The following is a 24302-nucleotide window of genomic DNA, read 5'->3' as shown; positions in this document are numbered from 1 at the left end:
GGGACCACTTATTTCGTCCATTCTGCAGCTTCTAATCTGTGTTTTCTGGGCTGAAAACTGGGTCAAAACAGCCCAGAAATCGCCCCCAGTGTTTTTGTGCGTTTTTTTGCACGTGGCGCAAGTCACGCGTATGCGTCAGTCACGCGTACGCGTCGATGGTCTTCTTCGCGTGTCACGCGTCAGTCACGCTGGTATGCGAAATTGCTACTCAGGTTGTGAATTGTTGTTCGAAATTGATTCCCTGGCAATGGCACCAAAAACGGATGCACAGAACCATGGTCTAAACTTATCTTCACAACTTCGCATAACTAACCAGCAAGTGCACTGGGTCGTCCAAGTAATACCTTACGTGAGTAATGGTCGAATCCCACGGAGATTGTCGGTATGAAGCAAGCTATGGTCATCTTGTAAATCTCAGTCAGGCAGATATCAAATGGTTATGGAGTTTTCGAAAATAATATAATAAAATAGGGATAGAAATACTTATGTAATTCATCGGTGAGAATTTCAGATAAGCGAATGGAGATGCTTTCGTTCCTCTGAACCTCTGCTTTCCTGCTATCTTCATCCAGTCAGTCTTGCTCCTTTCCATGGCTGGCTTTATGTGATACATCACCATTGTCAACGGCTACTTTCGGTCATCTCTTGGGAAAATGATCCAATACCCTGTCACAGCACGGCTAATCGTCTGGAGGCATCACCCTTGTCAATGGCTTCATCTTATCCTCTCAGTGAAAATGATCAACGCACCCTATCACGGCACGACTATTCATCTGTCGGTTCTCGATCATGCTGGAATAGGATTTACTATCCTTTTGCGTCTGTCACTACACCCGGCAATCGCGAGTTTGAAGCTCGTCACAGTCATTCAATCATTGAATCCTACTCGGAATACCACAGACAAGGTTTAGACCTTCCGGATTCTCTTGAATGCCGCCATCATTCTAGCTTACACCACGAAGATTCTGGTTAGGAGATCTAAGAGATACTCATTCAGTCTAAGGTAGAACGGAAGTGGTTGTCAGGCACGCGTTCATAGGGAATGATGATGATTGTCACGTTCATCACATTCAGATTGAAGTACGAATGAATATCTTAGAAGCGAAACAAGATGAATTGAATAGAAAACAGTAGTACTTTGCATTAACCTTTGAGGAACAGCAGAGCTCCACACCTTAATCTGTGGAGTGTAGAAACTCTACCGTTAAAAATACATAAGTGAAGGTCCAGGCATGGCCGAATGGCCAGCCCCTCTGATCTAAGAACCAGGCGTCCAAAGATGGTCAAAAAGACGTCTAATACAATAGTGAAAGGTCCTATTTATAATAAACTAGCTACTAGGGTTTACAGAAGTAAGTAATTGATGCATAAATCCACTTCCGGGGCCCACTTGGTGTGTGCTTGGGCTGAGCTTGAGTGTTGTACGTGTAGAGGTCCTTCTTGGAGTTGAACGCCAGCTTTTGTGCTAGTTTGGGCGTTCAACTCTGGTTTTGGCTCCTTTTCTGGCGCTGGACGCCAGATTTGGGCAGAAAGCTGGCGTTGAACGCCAGTTTACGTCATCCATTCTTGGCCAAAGTATGGACTATTATATATTTCTTAAAAGCCTTGGATGTCTACTTTCCAACGCAATTGGAAGCGCGCCATTTCGAGTTCTGTAGCTCCAGAAAATCCACTTTGAGTGCAGGGAGGTCAGAATCCAACAGCATCAGCAGTCCTTCTTCAACCTCTGAATCTGAATTCTGCTCAAGTCCCTCAATTTCAGCCAGAAAATACCTGAAATCATAGAAAAACACACAAACTCATAGTAAAGTCCAGAAATGTAAATTTAACATAAAAACTAATGAAAACATCCCTAAAAGTAACTAGATCCTACTAAAAACATACTAAAAACAATGTCAAAAAGCGTATAAATTATCCGCTCATCACAACACCAAACTTAAATTGTTGCTTGTCCCCAAGCAATTGAAAATCAAATAGGATAAAAAGAAGAGAATATACTATAAATTCCAAACTATCAATGAAACATAGCTTCAATCATATGAGCGGGACTTATAGCTTTTTGCCTCTTGAATAGTTTTGGCATCTCACTTTATCCATTGAAGTTCAGAATGATTGACTTCTATAGGAACTCAGAGTTCAGATAGTGTTATTGATTCTCCTAGTTTAGTATGATGATTCTTGAACACAGCTATTTTATGAGTCTTGGCCGTGGCCCTAAGCACTTTGTTTTCCAGTATTACCACCGGATACATAAATGCCACAGACACATAATTGGGTGAACCTTTTCAGATTGTGACTCAGCTTTGCTAAAGTCCCCAATTAGAGGTGTCCAGGGTTCTTAAGCACACTCTTATTTTGCTTTGGACCTTGACTTTAACCGCTCAGTCTCAAGTTTTCACTTGACACCTACACGCCACAAGCACATGGTTAGGGACAGCTTGGTTTAGCCGCTTAGACCAGGATTTTATTCCTTTAGGCCCTCCTATCCACTGATGCTCAAAGCCTTGGGATCCTTTTTATTTGCCCTTGCCTTTTGGTTTTAAGGGTTATTGGCTTTTTGCTCTTGCCTCTTGGTTTTAAGAGCTTTTGGATTTTTCTGCTTGCTTTTTCTTTCTATTTTTTTTCTATTTTTTTTTCGCCTTTTTTTTTCCTGCAAGCTTTGTTATTTGCTGCTTTTTCTTGCTTCAAGAATCATTTTTATGATTTTTCAGATTATCAAATAACATGTCTCCTAGTCATCATTCTTTCAAGAGCCAACATATTTAACATTCTTAAACAACAACTTCAAAAGACATATGCACTGTTCAAGCATTCATTCAGAAAACAAAAAGCATTGTCACCACATCAATATAATTAAACTAAGTTCAAGGATAAATTCGAAACTCATGTACTTCTTGTTCTTTTGAATTAAAACATTTTTCATTTAAGAGAGGTGATGGATTCATAGGACATTCATACTTTTAAGACATGGTTACTAACTACTAATGATCATGTAATGAAGACACAAACATGGGTAAGCATTTAACATAGAAAATGAAAAATAGAGAAAGTAAGAACAAGGAATGAGTCCACCTTAGTGATGATGGCGTTTCCTTCTTGAGGAACAAATGATGTCCTTGAGCTCTTCTATGTCTCTTCCTTGCCTTTGTTGCTCCTCCTTCATTGCTTTTAGATCTTCTCTGATTTCATGAAGGATGATGGAGTGCTCTTGATGTTCCACCCTTAGTTGCTTCCAATAATTGTGTGGAAGAAAATGTATCCCCTGAGGTATCTCAGGGATCTCTTGATTTGCAGTCAAATGTTCTACCACTGAGCTATAGACCCTTGATGGAAGCTTTTGTCTTCCCTTTCCTCTTTCTAGAGGTTTCTCTGGCCTTAGGTGCCATCAATGGTCATGGAAAAAACAAAAAAGCTATGCTTTTACCACACCAAACTTAGAATGTTGCTCATCCTCGAGCAAAAGAAGAAAGAATAGAAGAAGAAGAAGATATGGAGGAGATGGATGGATGTGTGTATTCGGCCATATGGGTGGGATTGGGTGGGAGAGAGATGTTGAATTTTGAAGGTAGTGGGTGTATGGATGTGAGTGGTAAATGGAAAACAGAAGGGATGATTATGAATGGAAAGAGAGATGATGAGGTAAGTGGGGATCCTGTGGGGTCCACGGATCCTGAGATGATCCTGTGAGGTCCACAGATCCTGAGGTGTCAAGGCATTTACATCCCTGCACCAATTTAAGCATGTAAAATGCCCTTGCACACAACTCTGGGCGTTCAGCGCCAGGTTGGTGCCCATTTTGGGCGTTCAACGCCCATTTGTTGCCATTTCTAGCGTTGAACGCCAGAACCATGCTTGTTCTGGGCGTTCAGCGCCAGGATGCTGCCCATTTTGGGTGTTCAGCGCCAGAACTATGCTATGTTCTGGCGTTGAACGCCAGGCAGATACTCCTCCAGGGTGTGATTTTTCTTCTACTGTTTTTGATTTCGTTTTCAATTTTTTTATTTATTTTGTGACTCCTCATGATCATGAACCTATAAAGACCTATAACTAAGAAAAATATAGTTAGATAAATAAAAATTGGGTTGCCTCCCAACAAGCGCTTCTTTAATGTCAATAGCTTGACAGTGGGCTCTCATGGAGCCTCACAGATGTTCAGAGCATTGTTGAAACTCTCCAACACCAAACTTAGAGTTTGGATATGGGAGTTCAACACCAAACCTAGAGTTTGGTTGTGGCCTCCCAACACCAAACTTAGAGTTTGACTGTGGGGGCTTGGGTTGACTCTGCTTTGAAAGAAGCTTTTCATGCTTCCTCTCCATGGTTGCAGAGGGAGATCCTTGAGTTTTAAATACAAGGGAGTCCTCATTCCATTGAAGGACTAGTTCACCTCTGTCAACATCAATCACAACTCTTGCTGTGGCCAGGAAAGGTCTTCCTAGGATGATGGATTCATCCTCTTCCTTTCCAGTATCCAGGACTATGAAATCAGCAGGGATGTAAAGGCCTTCAACCTTTACTAACACGTCCTCTACTTGTCCATAAGCCTGTTTTCTTGAATTATCTGCCATCTCTAATGAGATTCTAGCAGCTTGCACCCCATAGATTCCCAGTTTCTCAATTACAGAGAGGGGCATGAGGTTTATCCCTGAACCAAGGTCACACAGAGCCTTAAAGATCATGGTGCTTATGGTACAAGGTATTATGAACTTTCCAGGATCCTGTCTCTTCTGAGGCAATGTCAGTTGATCCAGATCACTTAGTTCATTGATGAACAAGGGAGGTTCAACTTCCCAAGTATCAATGCCAAATAATTTGGCATTCAGCTTCATGATTGCACCAAGAAACTTGGCAGTTTGCTCTTCAGTAACATCCTCATTCTCTTTAGAAAAGGGATAATCATCAGAGCTCATGAAGGGCATAAGGAGGTTCAATGGAATCTCTATGGTCTCTAGATGTGCCTCAGATTCCTTTGGTTCCTCAGAGGGAACCTCCTTATTGATCACTGGACGTCCCAGGAGGTCTTCCTCCTTGGGATTCACGTCCTCTCCTTCCCTTACAGGTTCGGCCATGGTGCTTATGTCAATGGCCTTGCACTCTCCTTTTGGATTTTATTCTGTATTGCTTGGGAGAGTACTAGGAGGGATTTCAGTGATCCTTTTACTCAGCTGGCCCACTTGTGCTTCCAAATTTCTAATGGAAGACCTTGTTTCATTCATGAAACTTACAGTGGCCTTGGATAGATCAGAGACTAAGTTTGCTAAATTAGAGGTATTTTGTTCAGAGTTCTCTGTCTGTTGCTGAGTGGATTATGGAAAAGGTTTACCATTGTTAAACCTATTTCTTCCACCATTATTAAAGCCTTGTTGAGGCTTTTGATCCTTCCATGAGAAATTTGGATGATTTCTCCATGTTGAGTTATAAGTGTTTCCATAAGGTTCACCTAAGTAATTTACCTCTGCTATTGCAGGGTTCTCAGGATCATAGGCTTCTTCTTCAGAAGATGCCTCTTGAGTACTGTTGGATGCAGCTTGCATTCCATTCAGACTCTGAGAAATCATATTGACTTGTTGAGTCAATATTTTATTCTGAGCCAGTATGGCATTCATAGTATCAACTTCAAGAACTCCCTTCTTCTGAGGCGTCCCATTACTCACAGGATTCCTCTCAGAAGTGTACATGAACTGGTTATTAGCAACCATGTCAATGAGTTCTTGAGCTTCTGTAGGCGTTTTCTTTAGGTGAATGGATCCACCTGCAGAAGTATCCAATGACATTTTAGCTAAGTCAGACAGACCATCATAGAAGATATCCAGGATGGTCCATTCTGAAAGCATGTCAGTAGGACACTTTTTGGTCAGTCCTTTGTATCTCTCCCAAGCTTCATAGAGGGATTCACCTTCTTTCTGTCTGAAGGTCTGAACGTCCACTCTAATCTTACTAAGCTTTTGAGGAGGAAAGAAATTGGCTAAGAAAGTCTTGACCAGCTTATCCCATGAGTTCAGGCTATCCTTAGGTTGAGAATCCAACCAGAGTCTAGCTCTGTCTCTTACAGCAAAAGGGAAAAGCATGAGCCTGTAGACTTAAGGATCTACTCCATTAGTCTTTACAGTATCACATATCTGCAAAAATTCAGTTAAGAACTGAAAAGGATATTCAGATGGAAGTTCATGAAACTTGCAGTTCTGCTACATCAGAGAAACTAATTGAGGTTTCAGCTCAAAGTTGTTTGCTCCAATGGCAGGAATGCAGATACTTCTTCCATGTAAATTGGAATTTGGTGCAGTAAAGTCACCAAGCATTCTCCTTGCATTGTTGTTGGGTTCGGCTGCCATCTCCTTTACTTGTTCGAAATTTTCAATCAAGTTGTCTCTGGATTGTTGTAATTTAGCTTCTCTTAGTTTTCTCTTCAGAGTCCTTTCAGGTTCTGGATCAGCTTCAACAAGAATGCCTTTTTCTTTGTTCCTGCTCATAAGAAAGAGAAGAAAACAAGAAAAGAAGAGGAATCCTCTATGTCACAGTAAAGAGGTTCCTTATTGTTAGTAGAAGAAGAAAAGGAATAGGGGTGTAATGTAAGGAAAGAAACACATTTGTGAGGAGAGCAGAGATGTGAGATGAAGAGAAGTGTTAGTAGATGAATAAACAAATAGAAGGAGATGAGAGAGGGATAGAATTTTCGAAAATAATTTTTGAAAAAGAGTTAGTGATTTTCGAAAATAGTTTTTGAAAAAAGATGTTAGTAATTTTCGAAAATTAGAATAAGAATTTAAAATAATTAGTTAATTAAAAAGAAATTTTGAAAAAGAGGGGAGATATTTTCGAAAATTAGAGAGAGAGAGTTAGTTAGGTGGTTTTGAAAAAGATAAGAAACAAACAAAAAGTTAGTTAGTTAGTTGAAACAAATTTGAAAATCAATTTTGAAAAGAGAAGGAGATAAGAAGTTAGAAAAGATATTTTGAAATCAAATTTTGAAAAAGATAAGATAAGAAGATATTTTTGAAAAGATGTGATTGAAATTATTTTTGAAAAAGATTTGATTTTTAAAATCACAATTAATGACTTGATTCACAAGAAATCACAGGATATGATTCTAGAACTCAAAGTTTGAATCTTTCTTAACAAGCAAGTAACAAACTTGAAATTTTTGAATCAAAACATTAATTGATAATGTTATTTTCGAAAATTTGATGTAAAATTAAGAAAAATATTTTTGAAAAATATTTTTGAAATTTTCGAAAATAACTAAAAAAAAATTTGAAAAAGAATTGATTTTTGAAAAAGATTTTGAAAAAGATAAGATTTTCAAATTGAAAATTTGATTTGACTCATGAAAACAACTTGATTTTAAAAATTTTTGAAAAAGTCAAATCTAATTTTCGAATTTATGAGAGAGAAAAAAGGGAAAGATATTTTTTTGATTTTTGAATTTTTATAATGAGAGAGACAAACAAGAAAAATGATGCAATGCATGAAATTTTTAGATCAAAACAATGAATGCATGCAAGAATGCTATGAATGTCAAGATGAACACCAAGAACACTTTGAATGTCAAGATGAACCTCAAAGACACAATTTTGAAAAATCTTTAATGCAAGGAAAACATGCATGACACCAAACTTAGAATTCTTTAATGCTTAGACACTAAGAATTCAAGAATGCATATGAAAAACACCATACAACACAAAACAAAAAATCATCAAGATCAAACAAGAAGACTTACCAAGAACAACTTGAAGATCATGAAGAACACTATGAATGCATGAATTTTCGAAAAATGCAAGATGAATATGCAATTGACACCAAACTTATAACATGACACATGACTCAAACAAGAAATACAAAAATATTTTTGATTTTTATGATTTTATGAATTTTTTGTATTTTTTTTTAATTTTTTTCGAAAATTATTGTGAAAAATAAAAATAAGGATTCCAAAATTTTTAATATGAATTCCAGGAATCTTGTCATGTTAGTCTTAAAGCTCCAATCAAAGGGTCAGGCATGGCTTAATAGCCAGCCAAGCTTTAATAAAAACATGAGTGTAATTCAGACATGACAAGCCTAACATGCTCTATCCAAAAGAATTAGACATGGCTTTACAGTCAGCCATGCTTCACATGCTTCATGAAACACTAGAATTCATTCTTAAAAATTCTGAAGAAAAATATATTTTTGAAAACATTTTTTTTCGAAAACAGATGAGAAAATTTTTGAAAGATTTTTGAAAAATTTTTGAAAACAAAACAAAAAGAAAATTACCTAATCTGAGCAACAAGATGAACCGTCAGTTGTCCAAACTCGAACAATCCTCGGCAACGGCGCCAAAAACTTGGTATGCGAAATTGCTACTCAGGTTGTGAATTGTTGTTCGAAATTGATTCCCTGGCAATGGCACTAAAAACGGATGCACAGAACCATGGTCTAAACTTATCTTCACAACTTCGCATAACTAACCAGCAAGTGCACTGGGTCGTCCAAGTAATACCTTACGTGAGTAAGGGTCGAATCCCACGGAGATTGTCGGTATGAAGCAAGCTATGGTCATCTTGTAAATCTCAGTCAGGCGGATATCAAATGGTTATGGAGTTTTCGAAAATAATATAATAAAATAGGGATAGAAATACTTATGTAATTCATCGGTGAGAATTTCAGATAAGCGAATGGAGATGCTTTCGTTCCTCTGAACCTCTACTTTCCTGCTATCTTCATCCAGTCAGTCTTGCTCCTTTCCATGGCTGGCTTTATGTGATACATCACCATTGTCAACGGCTACTTTCGGTCATCTCTCGGGAAAATGATCCAATGCCCTGTCACGGCACGGCTAATCATCTGGAAGCATCACCCTTGTCAATGGCTTCATCTTATCCTCTCAGTGAAAATGATCAACGCACCCTGTCACGGCACGGCTATTCATCTGTCGGTTCTCGATCATGCTGGAATAGGATTTACTATCCTTTTGCGTCTGTCACTACGCCCGGCAATCGCGAGTTTGAAGCTCGTCACAGTCATTCAATCATTGAATCCTACTCGGAATACCACAGACAAGGTTTAGACCTTCCGGATTCTCTTGAATGCCGCCATCATTCTAGCTTACACCACGAAGATTCTGGTTAGGAGATCTAAGAGATACTCATTCAGTCTAAGGTAGAACGGAAGTGGTTGTCAGGCACGCATTCATAGGGAATGATGATGATTGTCACATTCATCACATTCAGATTGAAGTACGAATGAATATCTTAGAAGCGAAACAAGATGAATTGAATAGAAAACAGTAGTACTTTGCATTAATCTTTGAGGAACAGCAGAGCTCCACACCTTAATCTATGGAGTGTAGAAACTCTACCATTAAAAATACATAAGTGAAGGTCCAGGCATGGCCGAATGGCCAGCCCCTCTGATCTAAGAACCAGGCGTCCAAAGATGGTCAAAAAGACGTCTAATACAATAGTGAAAGGTCCTATTTATAATAAACTAGCTACTAGGGTTTACAGAAGTAAGTAATTGATGCATAAATCCACTTCCAGGGCCCACTTGGTGTGTGCTTGGGCTGAGCTTGAGTGTTGCACGTGTAGAGGTCCTTCTTGGAGTTGAACGCCAGCTTTTGTGCTAGTTTGGGCGTTCAACTCTGGTTTTGGCTCCTTTTCTGGCGCTGGACGCCAGATTTGGGCAGAAAGCTGGCGTTGAACGCCAGTTTACATCATTTATTCTTGGCCAAAGTATGGACTATTATATATTTCTTAAAAGCCTTGGATGTCTACTTTCCAACGCAATTGGAAGCGCGCCATTTCGAGTTCTGTAGCTCCAGAAAATCCACTTTGAGTGCAGGGAGGTCAGAATCCAACAGCATCAGCAGTCCTTCTTCAACCTCTGAATCTGAATTCTGCTCAAGTCCCTCAATTTCAGCCAGAAAATACCTGAAATCACAGAAAAACACACAAACTCATAGTAAAGTCCAGAAATGTGAATTTAACATAAAAACTAATGAAAACATCCCTAAAAGTAACTAGATCCTACTAAAAACATACTAAAAACAATGTCAAAAAGGATATAAATTATCCGCTCATCACACGCGTACGCGTCACTGAGCAAATCTTCAAATCACGCGTACGTGTCAGTCACACGCACGCGTCGCCATGGAAAGCTCCAAATCATGCGCACGCGTCAGTCACGCGTACGTGTCGCTCCTCGCTGCCATCTCCTTTGATTGTTGTGCTGCAGAAACTCCATCAAATCCAGCCGAATGCTACCTAAAATAAACAGAATTGCACAAAACTCAAAGTAGCATCCATAGTGGCAAAAAGATAATTAATTCTTTATTAAAATCAACATTTTAGATGCAAATTCACTAGAAAAAGATAGGAAAGATGCTCACGCATCACAACACCAAACTTGAACTGTTGCTTGTCCTCAAGCAACCAGAACTAATATAAACTTAGGATGTGAATTTGCATGAGAATGAGAGTTCGATTAAGCTCATGTCTATTCTTAAAGTGGAGTTTACAACTGTAATCCTGAATAGGCTTGGCATCTCACTCTCCTTTGAATCAGAAGGATGTCACTGTCATTCGGAATTAGAATCCGGATAATATTATGAACTCTCTGATCTTTTATAACTCAATTTAACCCTTGAACACAGCAATTCTTCTTTGGTTCTTTTTTTCTTTTTTGGTGCTTTAAATGTTTTTTTTTCAGTTACTCCCAGACAGTGGTGCTCAAAGTCTTTGGCGTACTCTGCAATTGATCTTGACTCTAAATGTTTTATCTCAAGGATTACTCGACACAAGAGCACCACAAGCATGTGACTAGGGAAAGAACTCTTTGAGCTTTTAATCATGTCTGACCTCCCTAGTCATTGATGCTCAGAGCCTTGGACCTTGCTCTTATTTTTCTTTTGCTGTTTCTTTTGCTTCAAGGATTAAACTTTCATTAATTTTAGAGAAATCATAATAATTCTCTAAATTCTCGTTCCTTGTACATCAACATTCTTTGATTCTAATTTAAATATGCACTGTTCATGTCATGCATTCAGAATCACAGAAAATACTACCACATCTAAGTAAATAAGACTATTCTTTAATATAAACTCACTTTTTCATGCAATATATCACTTCTGTATTTTTTATTTGAATTCAAGCTCAGTGAGTAATACATGAGACATCTTTTCAGAATTAAAGCAATTAAGAAAAAACTAAACTAGACCTAGGATTCTAACTAATAAAGGATCATGCAACAAACAAAGCAAAATAACAGAAAACCGGAACATAATATAGTAAAAGTGGGAAGGAATATAGAATGAAAGGAACTCAACCACCTTAGTTATCCTAGCGGTCATTTTATTCTTCAGGTTGTGCTCCTCCGTGAAGATCATTCGCCTCCCCTTGGTACCATAAAATTAGACAGCAAAGCTCTAAGCGCAACGTCAACACCAAACTTAAAGGTTTGCTTTTCCTCAAGCAAAGAAGAACTGAAAACAAAAGCAAGTAGTAAGATGAAAGAAGAATAAAAGGATAAAAGAACAAGAGAGAATTAGGATTTGGGAGAGAGATAATGAAAATTAAAAATGGGCGGTGAACTAGTGTAGTTGTGCAGCGCAGGCGACGCGTACGCGTACGGCACGTGTACGCATAGGGCGCAAAATTTCCTTCATGACGCGTGAGCGTCAGGCACGCGTTCGCGTGCCCTTGGTTTGTGCGAATCGCGTGAAGCTAGCCATGCGCACGCACAACTCTCTGTTCGCGTGGCTTGGGAACCAATATTTTCATACGACGCATGCGCATCATGCACGCGCACGCGTTGATGGCCATTTGTGCAAATGACACGCACACGTTAAGGACGCGTACGCGTGAACATGTTTTGTGCTTCTAGCACACTTCCAGCCCCAAGCCAGCACAACTCTCTGCCCAAACACTTATTTACGCCGATTTTCAAGGTCATGCGTACGCGTCAGTGATGCGCACGCGTGGAGTGCCAAAATCCCCAATGACGCGCATGCGTCATGGACGCGTACGCGTGAGGATATTTGTGTGCAAGGCACCATTCCTGTGCCACTCCCGCGCAACTCTCTGTTCATTTTTATTTTTCACGCACACTCATCTGACGCGTACGCGTCAACAACGCTTGCGCGTCGTGTGCTCTTTTTTATTTTCCTATTTTTTTTTTAAATTGTCCGGTTCCTGTTCTAAAATACCTGCATGATCAAAACACACGTAAAACGAAGAAAAACAATAAAAACTCAATAAAAATCAAATAAATAAGAAAATCACTACTACGAAAAATAACTAAGGATACGAATTTATCGGGTTGCCTCCTGACAAGCGCTTCTTTACCGTCACTAGCTTGACGGTCAACTCCTCTAGGGAGAAGTATCATAGGGGCTCAGCTCTTCACCCCTTACTTTGAACTTCTTTCTTGTGTCTCCATAAATTAGCTCAATATGCTCCAGAGAGAGGATTCTGTTTACTGTATAAGTCCATACTGGATTCTTAGTCAACACCACCTTCATTCCTGGGGAGAAACCTTCAGTGGGGATCTTTTTATTTTTTCATCCCCTGGGTATTTTCTTCTTTTTGGGAACCTCCTCCTTGGTGGATGATGCATTCCCAACACCAAACTTAGGTTTGATGTCAGGAGAAATTTTATTGGTTGTCACTAAAGGAGGTTTGAGCTGCAATTTCTCCTGTGCATCATCAGGGGATTGTTGAAGGTTTGGATCAATAAGCTCAGTCTGCATGCACCTCTCTTCTTCACCTGTTGCATGTACATCTTTGAAGACATGAAAGACTAGTTGCTCATCATGCACTCTAAGCACTAATTCTCCCACTTCTACATCAATCAAAGCTCTTCCAGTGGCTAGGAATGGTCTTCCTAGAATTATAGAGGCATTCTCATCCTCCCCTATGTCAAGAATCACAAAATCTGCTGGGAGGAAGAACTTACCCACTTTGACCAAGATATTCTCCACTAATCCGTATGCAGGCTTCATAGATTTGTCTGCCATCTGTAATGCTATCTTCGTGGGTTATGCCTCTTGGATTTGCAGCTTCTTCATCACAGATAAAGGCATTAAATTGATGCTTGCTCCTAGATCACATAACGCTTTTACAAAGGTTGTGCTCCCAATGGTGCATGGAATTTGAAAGCTCCCTGGATCTGGAATCTTCTTTGGTAAGTGATTCTGAATGATGGCACTACATTCCTTAGTCAGGACCACTGTCTCATTTCCCTTTAAAGGCTTCTTCTTTGACAACAGCTCCTTCATGAATTTGACATAGAGAGGCATTTGTTCCAAAACCTCAGCAAAAGGAATATTGATTTGCAACTTTCTGAAGATTTCCAAGAACTTTGAAAACTGCTTGTCCTTGGTCTCCTTTTGAAGTCTCTGAGGATATGGCATTTTAGGCTTGTACTCAGAAGCCTTTGCCAATGTAGGATAAGTGTCAAGAGAGTCTGGGAATGGGTTGTCTGTACGCTTTGGAGGGACGTGCTCTACTTCTTCCTTCTTCTCCTCTGGAGCTTCCTTTTCCACTAACTCTCCATTGATCTTGGTCTCAGAGCCAGCTACTTTACCACTTCTCAATTGAATAACCTTGCAATATTCTTTTTCAACTGGCTCCTCATTGGCCTGTGCTTTCGTACTTGCCACTTGTCCACTTATCAAGGTGATAGCCTTGCATTCCTCTCTTGGATTTGGAATTGTATTACCAGAAAGCCTATTAGTGGTCTTCTGATCAATTTCATTAACTCTTGTGGCTATTTGACCCATCTGAATCTCCAAATTCTTGATTGATGCTCTGGTTTCCTGCACAAAACTCTTCATCATCTCCCAATTAGCATCTTCTTGGGATTTAGAGTTTTTCTACTGAGACTGAAATTGGCGGTTATTATAATTGTTCTATTGGAAGCCGCCCTGAGAATTATTGTTGAAGTTCTGAGGTCTTTGAGGTTGGTCTCTCCATCCAAAATTTGGGTGATTTCTCCACCCCTGATTGTAGGTCTGAGAATAGGGATCATTGTTGGGATTCCTAGGACCACTCCCCATATAATTGACCTGTTCAGAAGAGGGTTGAGCATAATCATAAGTATCATTTTGCATAAAATTACCTGCCATGTCATAAGAGACATCTTGGGGTGGATTTTGAGTGTTGATAGCTGAGACTTGCATGCCACCCATCTGCTGAGTAAGTAGATTTATTTGCTGAGACATAAGCTTGTTCTGAGCAAGAAGAGCATTAACAGCTTCTACTTCCAACACGCCTCTCTTCTGAGAGGTCTCAGAGTTCACAGGATTTCTGTTAGATGAGTATAAATATTGGTTGCTAGCAACCAATTCAATAAGCTCAATAGTCTCCTCTGGTGTCTTCTTCTTGTGTAATGAACCACCTGCAGAAGTATCTAAGTTCATCTTGGATATCTCACCCAAACCTTCATAAAAGATATCTAGTTGGGTCCATTTGGAGAACATGTCCAGAGGGCATTGCCTAGTCAATAGCTTGTATCTCTCCCAAGCTTCATAAAGAGTTTCACCCTCCTTCTGTCTGAAGGTTTGAACCTCCAACCTAAGCTTAGTCAACTTCTTTGGTGGGAAAACTTTTCTGAGGAACTCAGTGACAACCTTTTTCCAAGTATTCAGACTTTCCTTGGGTTGGGAATCTAGCCATAGCTTTGCTTTATCCCTCAGAGCAAACGGGAAGAGCATGTGTTTGTACACCTCTGGGTTCACTCCATTTGTCTTCACAGTATCACAAATCTGCAGAAAATCAGATATAAACTGATTTGGATCTTCATGAGGAAGTCCATGATATTGGCAGTTTTGTTGCACCAGGGTGACCAATTGTAGCTTCAACTCAAAGTTGTTTGCAGCTATAGGAGGCACCACAATACTTTTTCCATAAATATCCGCAGTAGGGGCAGAATAAGAGCCAAGCACTATCCTTTATTGATCATCCCCATTTGGATTTGCCACATTGGCATTAACAGCATTATTATTATCTATAGTGGACTCTGCAGGCTTGTAAAGTCTTGCTTGTTGTAAACGTCGCCTACAAGTCCTTTCAGGTTCAGGATCAAAGTCTAATAGAAGTTCCTTGTCCCTGTTCTTGCTCATAAACAGACAGAAGACAAGAAAAGATGGAATTCTCTACGTCAGAGTGTAGAGAACTCCCAGTGAGGTAACCTATGTAAAATAAAATAAAAATACTAAATAAATAAATAAATAAAAATTCGAAAATAATAACTGAATTTAATTAAAAAAATTCAAAAATTAACAGGAAAAATAAATAGGAAAAATAAAATAAAATTAATTAGGTGACACCAAACTTAATTTCAGAAATTAAGAAAAAATATTAGTGCTATATAAAAAAATTTCGAAAATATTAAAGAAAAAATAAAAAAAATGTAAACTAAAATGCCTAATATAAGCAATCAAACAACTGATAGTTGTTAATCACTATCAATCCCCGGCAATGGCGCCAAAAACTTAGTGCGGAAATTCTAACCACAAACTAACCGGCAAGTGCACTGGGTCATACCAAGTAATACCTCAGGTGAGTGAGGGTCGATCCCATGAGGATTGATGGATCAAGCAACAATAATTGAGTGATAAGCTTAGTCAGGCAAACAAAAAATAGTGTTGAGAGTTCAAAGACATTAAATAATAGCAAAAATATTAAAGAAAGGCAAGTAAATAAGTTGGGAATAAAGTATGGAGAAAGCAGTTAAGGCTTTAGAATTATCTATTTTTCCGGATTAACTTTTCTTACTAACTATTTTAATCATGCAGGATTCAATTTATGGCAACTATATGTGACTAGACCCTAATTCATTAGACCTTTCTAGTCTCCCCTAAAATTCATCAACAGCCAATTCATTGGTCAATTAATTCCAATTAGGGGGTGAAGTTCAATTCTAGTTATATGCCACAAAAACTCTAATTACCCAAAAATAAAAGGATTATATGTCACGTATCCCGTTAAATCCAGATAATTAAAATTTAGGAGAATATGTTTTCAAGCTATTGTTCAAGTAAAGATTTTTTCCAAGTTATACAAGAACTCAAGTAGAAAGAGGGTCATACTTCCGTTCCACCCAAATTCATAAAATAAAGAGCGAAAATAATTCTTAAGTTGTAAGTCCATACATGAATTAAAATAGAAAAAGTAATAAAATCAATCTATACAAATAGACAAAGCTCCTAACCTTAACAATAGAGGATTAGTTGCTCATGGTTCAGAGTAGAAAACTAGGATTGTAAATTGGGCTGAGGTGGAATGAAAAGTTAACTAATTAGCAATCCCCCTAAGAGAAGAAAAGTTTCTTCTTTTTATATCTAATCCTAATAAATTTAAAATCTAATTTCTAAAATTAAAATAATATCTTTTCCTAAAAATAAGATTTGAATTTAGATCAGAATTAATTAGATAATCAGCCAGTCTTCAATTGATGGGTAGGGACTACTTGTTTCGTCCATTCTGCAGCTTCTAATCTGTGTTTTCTGGGCTGAAAACTGGGTCAAAACAGCCCATAAATTGCCCCCAGCATTTTTCTGCATTTTCTGCACGTGGCACATGTCACGCGTATGTGTCAGTCACGCGTACGCGTCGCTGAGCAAATCTTCAAATCACGCGTACGCGTCAGTCACACGCACGCGTCAGTCACGCGTATGCGTCGCTCCTCGCTGCCATCTCCTATGATTTTTGTGCTATAGAAACTCCATCAAATCCAGCCGAATGCTACCTAAAATAAACAGAATTGCACAAAACTCAAAGTAGCATCCATAGTGGCTAAAAGATAATTAATTATTTATTAAACTCAACAATTTAGATGCAAATTCACTAGGAAAAGATAGGAAAGATGCTTACGCATCAACTAGCGTTAGTAAATAGAGAATTAGCCAACAACTTCCAATTTAACTAATCACTTAAGCATTCCAACTCAAGTGTCTCCTTTTAATCAATCCCCATGTCAAGTTGGGAGTATACTCCATCAACATGGATACCATCTTCGTTGTTGGGAGAAGGGAGTAGAAAAGAGACACGATAATGGAAATAAAATTGAAAGTAATTAAATAAATAATAAAATTAAATGAAAAGGTATTCCTTGCATTAATAAATTCTAAAAACAATCCAATTGTAACTCTGAACAAAAATTAAGGATATGAAAGAGTAAGGGACAAAGAAAACAAAGTAGAATAATGACTTCAACGGAGGTGATGACTTTTTCAATATCCAACTCAACAGCATAAAACTAAGAATCCTAAATCCTAGAGAGAGGAGAGAGCTTCCCTCTCTAGAAACTACATCTAAAACCTAAAATTGTGAATAATGAATGTTGTCTATTGATTCCTCCACTCTGTAGCCTCTAATCTTTATTTTCAGGGCCGAAAACTGAGTGAAAAACAGCCCAGAAATCGCCCCCAGTAATTTCTGAGACGTCCAGCATGCGGCAAAGTCACGCGTACGCGTCATCCATGCGTACGCGTGGATTGAATTTTCTCCAGGTCATGCGTGCGCGTAATCCATGCATGTGCGTCGCCTAACAGCGTGGCAACTATGACAAATTATATATCGTTTTGAAGCCTCGAATGTTAGCTTTCCAACGCAACTAGAACCGTATCATTTGAACCTCTGTAGCTCAAGTTATGGTCGATTTAGTACGAAGAGGTCAAGTTGGACAGCTCAGCAATTCCTTCAATTTCTTGTATTCCTTCCAATTTTGCATGCTTCCTTTCCATCCTCTAAGCTATTCCTGCCCTATAAACCTTGAAAACACTTAACACACATATCAAGGCGTCGAATGGTAATAAGAGAGGATTAAACATAGCAAATTTAAGGCCAAAGAAGCATGTTTTCAATCATAGCACAGAATTAGGAAGGAAAATGTAAGACCATGCAATTAGTATGAATAAGTGAATAAAGAATTGATAAAAACCACTCAATTGAGCACAAGATAAACCATAAAATAGTGGTTTATCACATGGCACTTGGAAAAGGGCATTTAACGCTAATGTATTTGCTTCTTGAAGGCTTTCTAAACTTTGGCCCAGTATGGCACTTGATGGAGTAGGCATTAAACACCCATTCTTGGAGGAGGTCGAATGCGTTGCACTTGAAAAGTGGCGTAGGATGCCACTCTCTTGTTGAGATCGAAGGCACCAATGGTGGCATTACCCTTACTAGTCATTTGTTTAGTATTTAAGGAATTAGATTCATGTTATTCACAGACCTCTGGTGTGGACGCACACCATACACATTTTTACTATTGTATTTTACATCAGTATGAGTTTCTAAACCTCCTAGGTTGAGGGGAGGATCCCTGCTGAGTCCTATGTATTAATAAAAGTATTACTGTTTCTTCTTCGATCCGTGTTTAATTAATTTTAAGATGTATATTCGTACTTCAACGTGGTGGATAGGATGATCAGTGACAATCAGCTCTGTTCATCACATTAAGATGAACGTGCCCAACAAATACATGCGTCTACTTGGGTTCGTGTGAATACTTCAGTGGAAAGCACACACCACCAGCTTGAATCACACATCTCTCAGACGGCTAATCCACGACTTCGTTGGGGATTTCTCGAGGGACTAGTTCAGCCAATTTACGGGGAGATTAGGGCCTCTGTGGTAGAGGCTAGAACCCAAAGATGCAGCATTCTCTGATCCAGAAGATCTGACCTTGTCTGTGGCATTTTGAGTAGGATCATTAAGGAGAATGAACTGTACACACTTCACCATCAAGCAGAGATGGATCCACACTAACCCTGGGGTTCAGATCCGGAGGAGTATTGACGACCTCTCAATAAATGTGTTAATCACTTACAGCCTGCCATTGAAGAAATCACTCACAAGCAAAGAAGACAGTGATACCAGAGTTAATTCAGAAAGACAAAGCAACTCCAATCCTCAATTATAACCCTTTTACTGATTTCATTGACAAAATAGCTTATTCCCTTCTCTCATATTTCTCTTAATGCAATTAAGCCTCAATCCAACAACTTCTTGATTTCACCTAACTAAGACCTGCAGGATAACCAAAGCTTGCTTCAAACCACAATCCTTGTGATATCGATCCTGACTCGGTCAGGTATTACTTAGACGACCTAGTGCACTTGCTGGTACAACAGTACGAAAGTGTGGGGATTCGTGCTACCACAAGGCAAGCCCATTCAACTAAGAAGGCTTGACCTAAAGCTTATAGCTAGAGGATGGTTGGAATTCATCCAACATTCCATCATCCCCACTAGCAACCGGTTAGAAGTGACTGTTGACAGAGCTATCATTATCCATTGCATCATGATTGGAAGTGTGGTGGAAGTACATGAGGTGATTCCTCAAGAACTGTACAAGATATCTGAGAAGCCTTCCACCAATGCAAGGTTGGCATTTCCACACCTCATCTGTCATCTATGCAATTCAGCTGGAATTGTCATAGAAGGAAATATCTCCATTGGGGAGGATAAGCCCATCACTAAGAAGAGGATAGAGCATACCATAGAGCATGCACAAGAGCCTGTGCAACCACCTTAGTATGAGATCCCTGAGATGCCTCAAGGGATGTACTTTCCTCCTCAAAGCTATTGGGATCAATGGCAGACTTCTCTTGGAGAACTAAGCACTAACATGGAGCAATTGAGGGTAGAACATCAAGAGCACTCCATCACCCACAATGAAATAAGAGAAGACCAAAGAGCTATAAAGGAAGAACAACGGGCTATGAGGGAAGAACAACAAAGGCAAAGGAATGACATAGAAGAGATCAAGCATCACATTAGATCCTCTAGGAGGAGCACTAGCCGCCACCATTAAAGGTGGATTCGTTCTCTTTTACCTCCTTTCCCTTTTATTATTTTTCGATTTTCTGTTATGTTTTGTCTGTTCTCTTGTTCTTGTTGCATGATCATCTGCATTGATGTCTTAAAGATGTAAAATGTTCCATATATCTCTCACCTTGCTTAAAAAAAATTTAATTGAAAAGAACTGAGAAATGCATGAATTTCAAGTTTAAAATAAGAATAGTTTAATTTTGTTGATGTGGTGACATTGCTTTTATTTTCTGAATGTATGAATAAACAGTGCATATTTGAAGTTGGAATTTTAGAATGTTAGCTCTTGAAAAAATAAGAAAAAAGTAAAAGTATTATTGGTAATCTAAAAAATCTAAAAATTGATTCTTGAAGCAAGAAAAAGCAGCAAAAAAAAATAAAAAGCTTACATGCGAAAAAAATAAATAGAAAAAAAAAAGAGAAAAAGCAAGCAGAAAAAACCAATAGCTCTTTAAACCTAAAGGCAAGAGCAAAAAGCTGATAACCCTTTAAACCAAAATGCAAGGGTAAAAGAATCCAAGGCTTTGAGCATCAGTGGATAGGAGGGATTATAAGGAATAAAATCCTAGCCTAAGCGGCTTAACCAAGCTGTCCCTAACCACGTGCTTGTGGCGTGAAGGTGTCAAGTGAAAAGCTTGAGACTGAGCAGTTAAAGTCGTGATCCAAAACAAAAAGTGTGTGCTTAAAAACTCTGAACACCTCTATATGGGGACTCTAGCAAAGCTGAGTCACAATCTGAAAAGGTTTCCCCAGTTAAAGTGTCTGTGGTATTATTGTATCCGGTGGTAATACTGGAAAATAAGGTGCTTAGGGTCACGGCCAAGACTCTGAAAGTTGTGTTCAAGAATAAAAAGAACTGAACTAGGATTGTCAATAATATCATCTGGAGTCTAACTTCCTAAAGATGCCAACCATTCTGAGTTTCAATGGATAGTGAGATGCCAAAACTATTCAGAAGCAAAAAGCTACTAAGTCCCGCTCATCTAATTATAACTAAGCTTCATTGGAAACTTACAAATTTATTGTATCTTAAGTTTCTTTTTATCCTACTGTATTTTTAGTTGCTTGGAGACAAGCAACAGTTTAAGTTTGGTGTTGTGATGAGCGGATATTTTATACACTTTTTGGCATCATTTTCATATAGTTTTTAGTATGTTTTGTTTAGTTTTTATTAAGTTTTTATAGGTTTTAGTGTTAACTTCACACTTTTGGATTCAAGTATGAGTTTTTGTGTTTTTGGACAATTTTAGGTAATTTCTGGCTGAAATTGAGGAGCTGGAGCAAAAGTATGATTCAGAGACAGAGAAAGCACTGCAGATGCTGTTCGGATCTGACCTCCTTACACTCGGAAGAGCTTTTCTGGAGCTAAAAAATTCCAAATAGAGCGTTCTTAATGGCTATGGAAATATGACTTTTAGAGCTTTCCATCAATGTATAATAGTTCATACTTTGCTTCAGATTAGAAGGCCCAAAACTAGCATCCAATGCTAGCCACCTACCCCCTTCCAGGCGTCCAGTGCCCACAAAGTAGAGTCCAGCGTCCAAATGCCCAGAGAGGACCCCCTAGCCAGCGTTCAACACTCTAGGAGCCTCATAGCACATGGATCTCACCAAAGCTCAGCATAAACACTCACCAAGTGGGCCCCAGAAGTGGATTTTAGTACTAGAAAGACTATTTTACCGTTACTAGTCATTTGTTTAGTATTTAAGGGATTATATTCATGTTATTCATGGAGGATCGAGATCATCTAGACTTTTACACACCATATTTGAGTTTTACATTGTCTTTTCCTATTAGTATGAGTTTCTAAACCTCCTAGGTTGAGGGGAGGAGCCTTGCTGAGTCCTATGAATTAATAAAAGTATTACTATTTTTCTTCGATCCGTGTTTGATTAATTCTAAGATGTATATTTGTTCTTCATCAATATGAATGCGTTGAACTGACATAAGGTTATCACATTCTACACGGGTTCAGAGTGCGTCTTTCATCGGACAATGATGAACCACCAGCTTGACTATACATCTCTCAGACGGCTAATCCACGACTTCGTTGGGGACTTCTTGAGACATCAGTTCAGCCGATTTACGGGGAGATTAGGGTCTCTATGGTAGAGGCTAGAACCAAAGGCACAGCATCCTCCGATCCGGAAGATTCGACCTTGTCTGTGGCGTTTTGAGTAGGATCATTAAGGAGAATGGACTGTACGAGCTTCACCCTCAAGCAGAGATGGATCCACACTAACCCTGGGGTTCAGATCCAGAGGAGTATTGGCGGCTGCTCAAACCAGCGTCAATCACATACAGCCTACCATTGAAGAAATCACTCACAAGCAAAGGAAACAGTACTACCAGAGTTAATTCAGAAAGACAAAGCAACTCCAATCCTCAACTATATTCCTATTACTGATTTTATTTAATTTACAGAGTATTTTATTAGTTATATGTCTTCATAGTTCAGATCTCACAAATCCAATAACCTTCTTATTCGCCTGACTAAGACATGCAAGATAACTATAGGTTGCTTCAAACCACAATCCTCGTGGAATCGACCCTGACTCGCTCAGGTATTACTTGGATGACCCAGTGCACTTGCTGGTACAGCTGTACGAAAGTGTGGGGATTCGTGCACCATATATCGAGATACTGAAGAATTTTTTTTTTTGAAAAACACTGTCAGTTGCTCTTAGATTGAAAGTTGAAATAGTATTAATTGTTGCTTCGAGGTATCACATCTCTTTTGTTACCGGAAAGGAGAATAACTCATTCTAGGTTTACAATTCCACTATCTCCTAATGAATTTTCTACTTGCAACATTAAATAAGGCAGTCCATTAGCTAAATTAATCTTAAGAATGAAACTCATTATTTGGGATAAAGCACCCATGATGAATAAGTTCTGTTTTGAAGTTTTAGATCGAACAATGAGGAATTTACTTCGCTTTACAAATGAATCAAGTTTAATCATATTTTTTGGGAAAAAAATAATTATTTTTTTGTGGAGATTTTAGACAAATACTTCAGATAATGACAAAAAAAATCTAGATATAATATTATCAATGCATCTATCAATTTTTCTTACATGTGGCATGATTGCTATTTCTTAAAATTAACACAAAATATGCGAGTAGAATCTTCATATGACAAACAAAGCATTCAAAATTTAAAAGGATTTGCTAAATGGATTCTTGATTTAGGTGATGGAAAACTTGACAACTTTGAAGACGGATGTAGTTTAGTTACTATACCGCCTAAAATTTTAATCAGTGATTTTAATGACCCTATTGAGGCTATTGTTCAAGTTACTTATAGCGACTAATTTAGATCACCTGAAAAGGTAGAGCCATTCTAACCCCAATTATTAATATTGTTGACCAAGTAAATGGTTATATATTATCTTTAAATGACAATGAAAATAAAATATATCTCAGTTCTAACTCATCTTGTTTTAAAAAAGAAACTGATAACATAGCTGTTAGTATATATATTCTTGAATTTTGACAACCATAAAATCTTTTAGACTGTCAAATGATGAACTTTCGTTCAAAGAAAGATGCCCGGCTATGTTGCTCTGAAATATTAATCATTCATCTAGATTTTGTAATGGAACTAGGTTGATCATTACTAGACTTGGTAAGAAAGTCATTGAAACAAAAATCTTATCCGTAAATAATACCAAAAGAAAGGTCTTTATTCTAAGAAATGACATTAACTCCATCAGATGCTAAACTACCTTTCAAGTTTTAACATCGTCAATTTTTTTATGTTATCATATGCAATGAATATAAATAAAAGTCAAGAATAATCATTAGACTGTGTAGGCATACTTCTAAAACAAGAGTTTTGACCCGCAAACAATTTTATATTGTAGTATCAAGAGTAACCATAAAAAACAGCTTAAAAATGGTCATATTTCATGATAATTCTACAACAAATAATGTGATTTATCATGAAATTTTTAAAAATATTTGATTATATGACATATTAAAATAGGTAAAAATGATTTCAAAATACTAATGATAGAGTTTCATTAAATTTATCTCATCTTCTTACATATAAATATGTCAATTATTGGTAGCTTTTATTTTTCAACATCCATGACAAGCATAAACTACAATATCAAATTCAATTAAAATATTTTCGTTTTTTTTTTTCAATAGTGATACAGATTATACCAGAAATTTGACCATAATGTCATTTATTCCATTTTTGGTTGGCCAGTTTATATTTTATGTCTAGTTACAATTATGTTATATAAGACTCTTAGTCATATTTTGACAAGTACATGACCTTAAAAATTTGGATCTAAATTATTTAGTATTATGTATTTTATTTATTAAAATATCCAATTTCATTAAATCTCTATCATAGACACAAACTACAATGTCACATGTACCAACATACTCATCTTTTATTTTTAAATCGTGCTAATTATGGAAAAAAATTGAGAATATTGTGACCTCTTTTATTTATGTTTAATACTATATAT

The 24302-nt window shown here is 38.0% G+C and overlaps 2 non-coding genes across 2 annotated transcripts; both read left to right on the top strand.

Annotated features, from left to right (window-relative positions):
• The first annotated feature begins 5829 nt into the window (after positions 1–5829).
• LOC112752430 (small nucleolar RNA R71) lies at positions 5830–5936 on the top strand. The gene has a single exon (XR_003176868.1). It is a non-coding gene; the product is annotated as a small nucleolar RNA R71 (small nucleolar RNA).
• An 8517-nt stretch (positions 5937–14453) lies between these two features.
• Positions 14454–14560, top strand: LOC112752885 (small nucleolar RNA R71). The gene has a single exon (XR_003177294.1). It is a non-coding gene; the product is annotated as a small nucleolar RNA R71 (small nucleolar RNA).
• The last annotated feature ends 9742 nt before the right edge of the window (positions 14561–24302 follow it).

Source organism: Arachis hypogaea, chromosome 15, assembly GCF_003086295.3.
Source record: "Arachis hypogaea cultivar Tifrunner chromosome 15, arahy.Tifrunner.gnm2.J5K5, whole genome shotgun sequence".
Lineage (NCBI taxonomy): Eukaryota > Viridiplantae > Streptophyta > Magnoliopsida > Fabales > Fabaceae > Arachis > Arachis hypogaea.
The sequence above is the reverse complement of the archived record's forward strand: the minus strand, read 5'-3'. Positions and strand labels throughout refer to the sequence as shown.